This window comes from Choloepus didactylus, chromosome 6, assembly GCF_015220235.1.
Source record: "Choloepus didactylus isolate mChoDid1 chromosome 6, mChoDid1.pri, whole genome shotgun sequence".
Classification (NCBI taxonomy): Eukaryota; Metazoa; Chordata; class Mammalia; order Pilosa; family Megalonychidae; genus Choloepus; species Choloepus didactylus.
Window position 1 is genome coordinate 54,173,690 of NC_051312.1, and position 8,129 is coordinate 54,181,818.

The window sequence follows — 8,129 nt, forward strand, 5'->3', positions numbered from 1 at the left end:
AAACCCTGGAAATGTCTCGTTCTTCACCAAGGACAGGAAATAAAGAGTGTTTATCCTTGGTAAACTCATCATATCTCATGGCTTTCAATATTATCTACAGGCTGATATCTATATGTTGATACCTCCTAAGTAGCAGCCGGATATCTCCCTCTAACTTCAGACAATTATATCATATATATGCCCCGTTCACCTTTCTACTTTGTCTGAAAGAAACTCAACATTCCCAAATGAACCTCCAGATATTTGCTCCCAGACCAAATTCACCCATAGTCTCCCTATTTCAACTAATGGAGAAAACCCTAGAGCCAAAAAGCTTGACTCTTCATTCTCATAACTTACATTCAAACCACTTTCAAATTACATCCAGAATCTATGACTTCTCACCCCTCCATTGCTACTTCCCTAGATTATTGCAAGTCTCTTCATTGATTTCTCTGCTATCACTGCTGCCCAGCACAAGGGTAGATTTGGGATGGAAAGGTGGGTTGGCATGAGCCAGATGGATTTAAAATGCAATCTAGCTCCCATGGCTCCTCTGCATAAAACCCTTCATTCAATAAACTCCCATTTCATTCAGAGTAAATACCAAGGCCTTACAATCATTAAATGACAACAGGTTCTGCAAGGCCTGAAATAATCTCACTTGGCTTTGTTGATATGAAAACACATCTGTTTCAGGAAACAGTTTGTCCACATCCCTTATGTTTTCATATGGTGGGACTTCAGTACAGTAACACTCCTGGCCTCCCTTCCCTTAGGGAGGAATCTAGTTTATCTGGGCTATGTGGTTTGTCTAAAAAAAATGTGCTGGAAATGCTTGGCTCAGCTTCTTATTCCTTGCTCTCCACATTGGGTCCATTCTTCTCTCTCCTGCCATGTGGTTTGGGATCCACCCATGTAATGAAAGCCTGAGATTACCCAGCTCTCTTGGTGAGTGGGTGAGTAAGTGTCTGATTCAGGAGGAGAGAAAATTAGGACAGCTCATTTGGTCGCACATCTAAGGCCTGTCACCTAGCATTCACTGATTATAGGGCTGACTTTTCATCTCCGTCTATTAGTCTCTAATGATCTATTTCTCAGTCGGCTCAGAATCCATACAGGGAAGAGAAAAGTGTTATCTACTGGGTCCCTTAAAATCCCCCAATACTCAAGTATTGAGATACTAGTTTCTCAGCTCTCCATTTTTGGAGGCATCATCTGATGACAGGCTGCTGTAGAGGAAAGAATGGGGCTCTTGTGTCAGACAATCTTGGGTTTTAATTTTGGATTTATTACTTGCTGACTCATATCACCCAGATCAAGTTACTTACTTTCTCTCAGCCTCTTTTCGTGATCTATACAGTGGCATGAATAATGTCCTTCTCATTACATTGCTGTGGAGTTGAAATAATATACATGGGGTTGTCATGCAGGAAACCCGATAAAAATGGATACTCAGGAAGAATAACTTCGTTCCTCTTTGTATCAATAACCCATTGAGTAAACAATTGAAATTAAGTAAAAAAATAACAAAATTTACCAGTAGTCATGAGAGAAAGTTGCTTACAGACTATCAAAAGTTGGGTGGTAGAAGCAGCATTTGTCGGGAAATGACCAGTCCTTTATTTTGAAAGTGAACTAAAATAAAATAAATTGTCTCCTTGCAAAGCTGAACTAGATTAGTGAAGAAAAAAAGATGCCAGTAAATCTGTCCAAAATATCTACAGTAGCTGATGTGGGCAGAATAAGAGGACTCTTGATTCATACAGCCCACTGCCTGTATTCCACATAATTACAGGTGCTTATGGCTTCTGAGAGGATGCTGTCAATCATTACATGACAAGCCCCCAAGTATGTTAGAATAGTGACACTCACTGGTTATTTCTGATCTTGTCAGAGTACAGTTTATCTCAATAAGAAAAAAAATCTCCCCTTTTAAAGCAAAATTTAAAATGATCCTCATAGATGGCAGCAAGATACAAAAGGGATACCCAAGGCTATCTTCCAGTAATGAAGGGAAGTAGTGTAATACCAGGGATAAAAAAGAATTCACACATTTGCCTGGGTAGAAAAGTTTATGCAACTTTGAATGTTTTACCAGAAGAGAGGACATAAGCAGTCAGCGATTGCTATCTTTAAATTCTAGAAGTAGCCTCATGAATTAGCAAGTTTAGAACATATGCCTCATAAAGATTCATATTAACATAATTTTGAGAGTTATCCAATATGGAATGAGCTGCCTTGAATATGTCTCCCTATCTCTGGAGGCATCCGAGTGTATTTTGAACAGCCATTAATTATAGAAGCCATTACATTCGTTTCTAAATTCTCTCTAAAGGTATTCCATGGAGTTCCTGACACTTAAGGGCTCAAAGCAAATCTAAATTTATGTGGCTTAGAAAATCTTTCTCATAGTAAAACCTGACTTCTTCACTGACCTGTAAATGAGAACTTTATTTTATTGCTAAGGTTCTACTGATTTTGGATATGAGTGCTTGTTAAATCAGTGCTTTTGTTATTACTTGTCAGTGATAATCATTCACTGCAGTGAGATCTAATAGAAGCATCTACGGCTTTGTGTATATGAGCTGATTTTTAGTCACCCAATATAAAAGTAACACAAGTGAATGACTCCTTCTCTTCTCCTCACTCCTACTTCAGAAAAAACTTCCAGTCTCATGTTAAAACTAATATCAGGTTTAGGAAGGAAATCAATCTGTGTGAGTAAGTGGTAGGGCTCCATGCTATGGGTTTTAAATTTTTTCTCTCATCCTGTTATCAGTCTGGTAAAAAAGAGATATGATCTGAGTTACAATAGCTTAAATATGTTGTTTAATAATATTATTCACTCTTCAAAGCATTAAAGAGAGAGATGATATAAAGCTAGGTCCAGGATCAGCCTTGACATCTCATATGGACATTTTCTCATTTCTTATTTTAGAGAAGTTTACATTCAGGGACTCATAAAGAAATCACTAAGTGGCTCAAGGCAGCAGGGCTTTAATACACTTATTCATGTAATGAGAGCTCATTTTCCTTAGGCACAAAGAACACTTTTGTGTATAAATCAGTTTACGTAAGATTAGTCACTAACACAAGAGAAAAAACAACCCTACTATCTACTGCCAATTTATTACAGAGAATATTAAGCCAATTCATTTTCATTTCCTTATATAAAAAAATATTTGGCAGTGAATACTGCAGCATTAACTGAATTTAAGTAGCTGGTTCAACTCCTTTTCAATTAGTACTGGAGTGTGCTTATCACAAGAGAATTTCTTGGTTCGTGAATAAAAACAGAATCATCTAGAGAGAATCAGCTCTGTAGTTTGAGAACAGTAGAGAAAAAAATCCCATGTAGAACATAGAATGAAAGCAGGGGTGGCAGTAAAGAGTGGGAGGATCTGGCTCGAAGAGTTTGTCAAGCTCAGTTTCCTCAGACTTATTTCTAAACAATACCATCTGCAAGAACAAAGGCCAGAGATAAATTAAAAGGCATCTTTAAAAATTTCAAGCTGGTCTGACATCTAATGGAAATATGAGGTGCTCTATTTCATATTTGGACAGTTTACTAAAAGAAATAAATCACTTTAAATAATTTTTAAAGAGATATCCATAACTTTTTTTTGTACATAATACCTTCATATAGTATAAAATATCATTTCCTGATCTTTGTCAGCCTCACCTCTTACTACTAATCTCTTGTCTCAAATGATTTTGTTTGTTGCTAAAAAAGAAACAAAGGTTTTAGCATAAAGGAGTTGTTAAAAAACATATATCTTAGAGAAATGACAGAAGTGGGAGGCTGTCAATTGGTGACATCTATATTCATCACTGAGGATGTATTTCTTTCTCTTAAATACATTTTTAAAAGAAGATGTATGTTGTTTTTCAAATTTTAAAAGTTTCAAAGAATTATAAATCAAACTGTGGTAAATCACAGGCATTCTTTCTCAGTGAGAAAGGAAGGCAATTGCTCAGGTGGCAGAATGAGAGGTAACATGGTCTGAATCTTGGTTCCATTAGTTTTTCCTGAGTGTCAGTAGGAAGTTGCTTAATCCTACTGGCCTTAGTGTCCTCACCTGGACAGTGGTAGTTACCATAATAATAAAATCCATAAAAAATACTATCTAACAGTGTATATTGTGAGGGTTAAGTGAGATATATTATACAAAGCACCAGTGCAGTGGCTGGTGCAGATAAATGTTCAATACATAGTGGCTTGCACATAGCTTAGTGTCTTTCTATCAGTTTTATAAAATTAATGTGGCAAGTATGGCTGGATTCAGACCTGATCATCATTCATTCAGAAGAGGTTGGCTTCTGAATTAATTTTCCTCTAAGAAAAAATTATAAATCGTAATTTCCCAAACTGCAGGTAAGTCTTTTAAAAACATCTTTATTTCCATAGTGCTTTCTTCTTTCCACTCCTATTCTTTCAGATCCTCCCATCCTCCCCCCATAACTCTCCCTTCTCTCTTCCTGTGTCATTCTCCACCAACACACAGAGACTCTGGTTTTGAAGTCAGGGCAATCAGAAAAGTTGACAGTATGAAAAGGTTTCAAGAATGTATAGGTGTATGATGGTAAAATCCCAGCTGTGCCACTTGGGTGAGTTATTTAATATTTTTAGGACTAGTTTCCTCATCTGTATATTAGCATTAGTAATGCAAGCTCATAAATTGTTACCGTGATCACATTTAATAAGAATACATATTCAGAGCACATGAACATATAAATGCATGCTCAGAAAAGATTAAATTGCCTTTTCTTTCTTCTGGCTTATGTTCTCCTTCTGTAAAATGATGGGCTTGCATAGTTGATCATTAAGAGTGAGAAGTTCTGTCTCCATATAATTCCATAAAAAATTCTTCTATATATTACAAAGTAAAACAATGAAAAGAATAAGAACAGCAACAATAACAACCAAATGTAAACTTTGGACCAGTTGTAGGCTGAATCTGATTCTTAAGAGCATAAAAAATCACAGAAGCATATATCCCACAATTTCCTAGCAATCTAACAATAAGATCAGTTATTGGGTACAAGTAAGCCAGCTTGTGAAAATCAGTCAGGAAAGCCCCTTAAGATGATAGGATAATAGAAGGAGTTTCAAAATATTAACAGACACTCTTCTTGTTTTTCTATTATTCCTCTCAGAACTCTTTGGAAAACTTTGTATAATATTGCTCAGTCCTTCCATGTCCTTTGATTTCATTAAATTTTGCTTATTTTAGGATGAGAGGCAGAAACTTGGAGTGATTTTCTTTCAATGGCCCAGGCTACTTTAAAAGAATCATTTGCATTTACAAAACGTCTGTTTAAATATGTATTAAAATTATTTATTAAATGTTTGGATTAAGATAATAATGACCAAGACTACTGTCTTTCATTTAAAGATCTCAAATAGCTCTCCCAAGGACAGTTCTTACTTCTAAAATAGATATGGTATGTAATAAATATGAACTATGCCAATGTTTGAGGAAGAATTGAAAATTTTTGTTTTAAAACAATGAAATTGTCATAATAATGTAGTCATTCAAAGTGTACAAATAGAGTGGTCTCCTCATTAGTTGATCAGTAAATTAAAAAAAATAAAATCAGGCATTGGGCACTGTTTCAAATTAGTTAATTTTGATTTTAAATTTGGGTCAGGCAGAGGTTAGGTGCAACACACTGGGAAACCAAGGCCATAAACCATGAGAAAAGATAGTTTGTTACTCACAGGTCCCAGAGAGAGGGGATGTCATGAAGCGTTGATGAGGCAGTGCGATCAGCTCAGGTGGCTCAGCCAGCAGGTGGGGACCACACAAGCAGAGCAAGAGGAACCCACTTGTGCCTTTATTGTGGTCCAAGGGTGGATATTAGTAGATACCTCGCAGGAGTCAAGGATGGGTTAGTTTAAAGCAGATTCACGTGGAGAGGAATAGGGCCAGATGATCGGAGGGTGGCAGGGATGGTTAGCTTAGTACTTGGACCATCTGTGGGTTTGGGGTGAGGTGTGGGGGTGGTGGCAGCAGAAGCCGGTTTGGGCCCTGGGGGAGTTTATGCCCCATGGCTGGAAAGCTGCTTGTTAACTAGGCCAAAGGTCAGTGGAAAGGCAAATGCCTTAGCCAAAGTAAGATGGATGCCAAGGCAGCACACAAAAAATCTGATAGTTACAACAAGTTCCTATTTTGTTCTAGTCACTGTGCTTGGTGCCAGGGGGTTGGGGTTGAGGTGGGGGATTGGGGGATGGGTCAACAACAATAAATTAAGATACTCCAAGGTGTTTAGCTCAGAACTGAATACACTTGTACAAATTACTAATTGAAATATAGTAAAATAAGAGCCTCACCTAAGTCAAGTACAAGGTTCCAAGGAGGTACAAAGAGAGTGATCAACTCTGCTTAGATCAGGGGTGGTTATGGAAGAGATGATCTGGAAGAATGAGCAGTTCTCTGTAACAGATAGGTTGAGAAGGAACTGAGTATTGAATAATGAAGTGTTCTCCACATTCATGGGGAGTAACTTGATTTAGGCTGTGAAGAGGGCATTTTAGGCAGAACACAAGGTTTTTCAGACTGAAGGGTATGGAAGCTGAAATCGACCAGATTGTTTAGGGAAGCATGGTAGTTTGGTATGTTTGAAGACAGGTTGGTGGAAGGTTGGAAAGAAGAGAGAAGAAGGCTGGAGAGATAGGGGGACGCCAAACTATACAAGACCTCACATGCTTCTCTAAGGAGGTAATAATTATCCTGAGGGTGTAGGGTTGCCAATTCCAGTCCCTCTGAGGCCAGGGAAGAAGCATTAATGAAAGAAGTACATGGAGTATAGGAAAAATTGCAGCACAAAGCATGATGATAAATGAGCATAAAAATAGAGAGCAAAGAACTGTGGCAAACTGGAGAGTATGGTTTCTCAGCTTCATTTCATTGTCTTCCTTTAGGCTCAGATCTGTTATTCAATCTTCCAATATGTTGGTATTTTGATATAGGATTTTGCATGTAGTGACTATTTTGATATTGAGGATGTTGAAAATTCTATATTTTCAACATGTATATTAGTATATAATTATATATTCATGTAATATGCTTAGTATAATCTATTTGGATATTTTACATGAATGACTCATGTAGAAGTTTAAAGTGTCCAAAAAATTTTGAATTTTTTTGACCAAGCCTCTGTTTGAGTTGATAGTTCATGTTTTTTTCTAGACGTCCTAGTATTTTGTAGATCCTAATGGTGGATTTTATTATCATCTGTATTGAAATTTAAACTCCCAGAGGGTACAGGGCATGCTGGTATATTTTGTTCTACTTAGATCTGAAATGCTACAAAACAAGGCATGCTTTTAAAATATTTTCAATATTTCTGTGCCTTTAACAGAAAACACAACGGACTATTTTTAGAAAAAAAAAGATCTTCTAACAGATCATAGCATCATACACATTCGAAATCCTAGGAATCATGGCTGTCTTCCGGGTAGCAGCCTGCTATATTTTTGGTGTGGAGAACCCTAGGGTGCAGTTCTAGCTTCTCTGCTTCTTCAGTACATGATCCCAGGCAAGGGCACCTCACCCATCTGCCTTGTTTCCTTCATCCGTGAAACTGGGGTAATAATACCTACCCAGCAGCCTGGCTACGGGGATGTGTGGGGCCAATGTGTGCACATGGGCTGGCAATCCCTAGCTGCCCACCTTCCTTCCCTTACAACAGGCAGTTGGTTCATTCCTTGACGGGGCTGTAGTTTCATTCATTGAAAATCAATTCATAAAATCCACCTTCCTAAAGGGCCAATTAACTGAAAATCAATTAATCAAGTGATCAATTCAGCAAGTGACTATTTTTTATCATATTTTTTATTGTAGAATATAACATATATACATAAAAGTGATATCTTTCCAAGTGCAATTTAACAAGTACTGAGAGAAAATTTCAAAGGATGTTATAGGTTACAATTCCACAGTTTCACTTATTTCCTTATTATGAAATATAACATATATATAAAAAGGTAATATAATTCAAAGTATGATTTAACCAGCATATATATAGGAAATTTCCAAAGTTGTTATGAGTTATAGTGCCATAGTTTCAGTCATTTCCTTATCTATCATATCTACAAAAAGTTATAGCTTTCAAATTACAATTTAACAAGTAGCTTTAGGTTA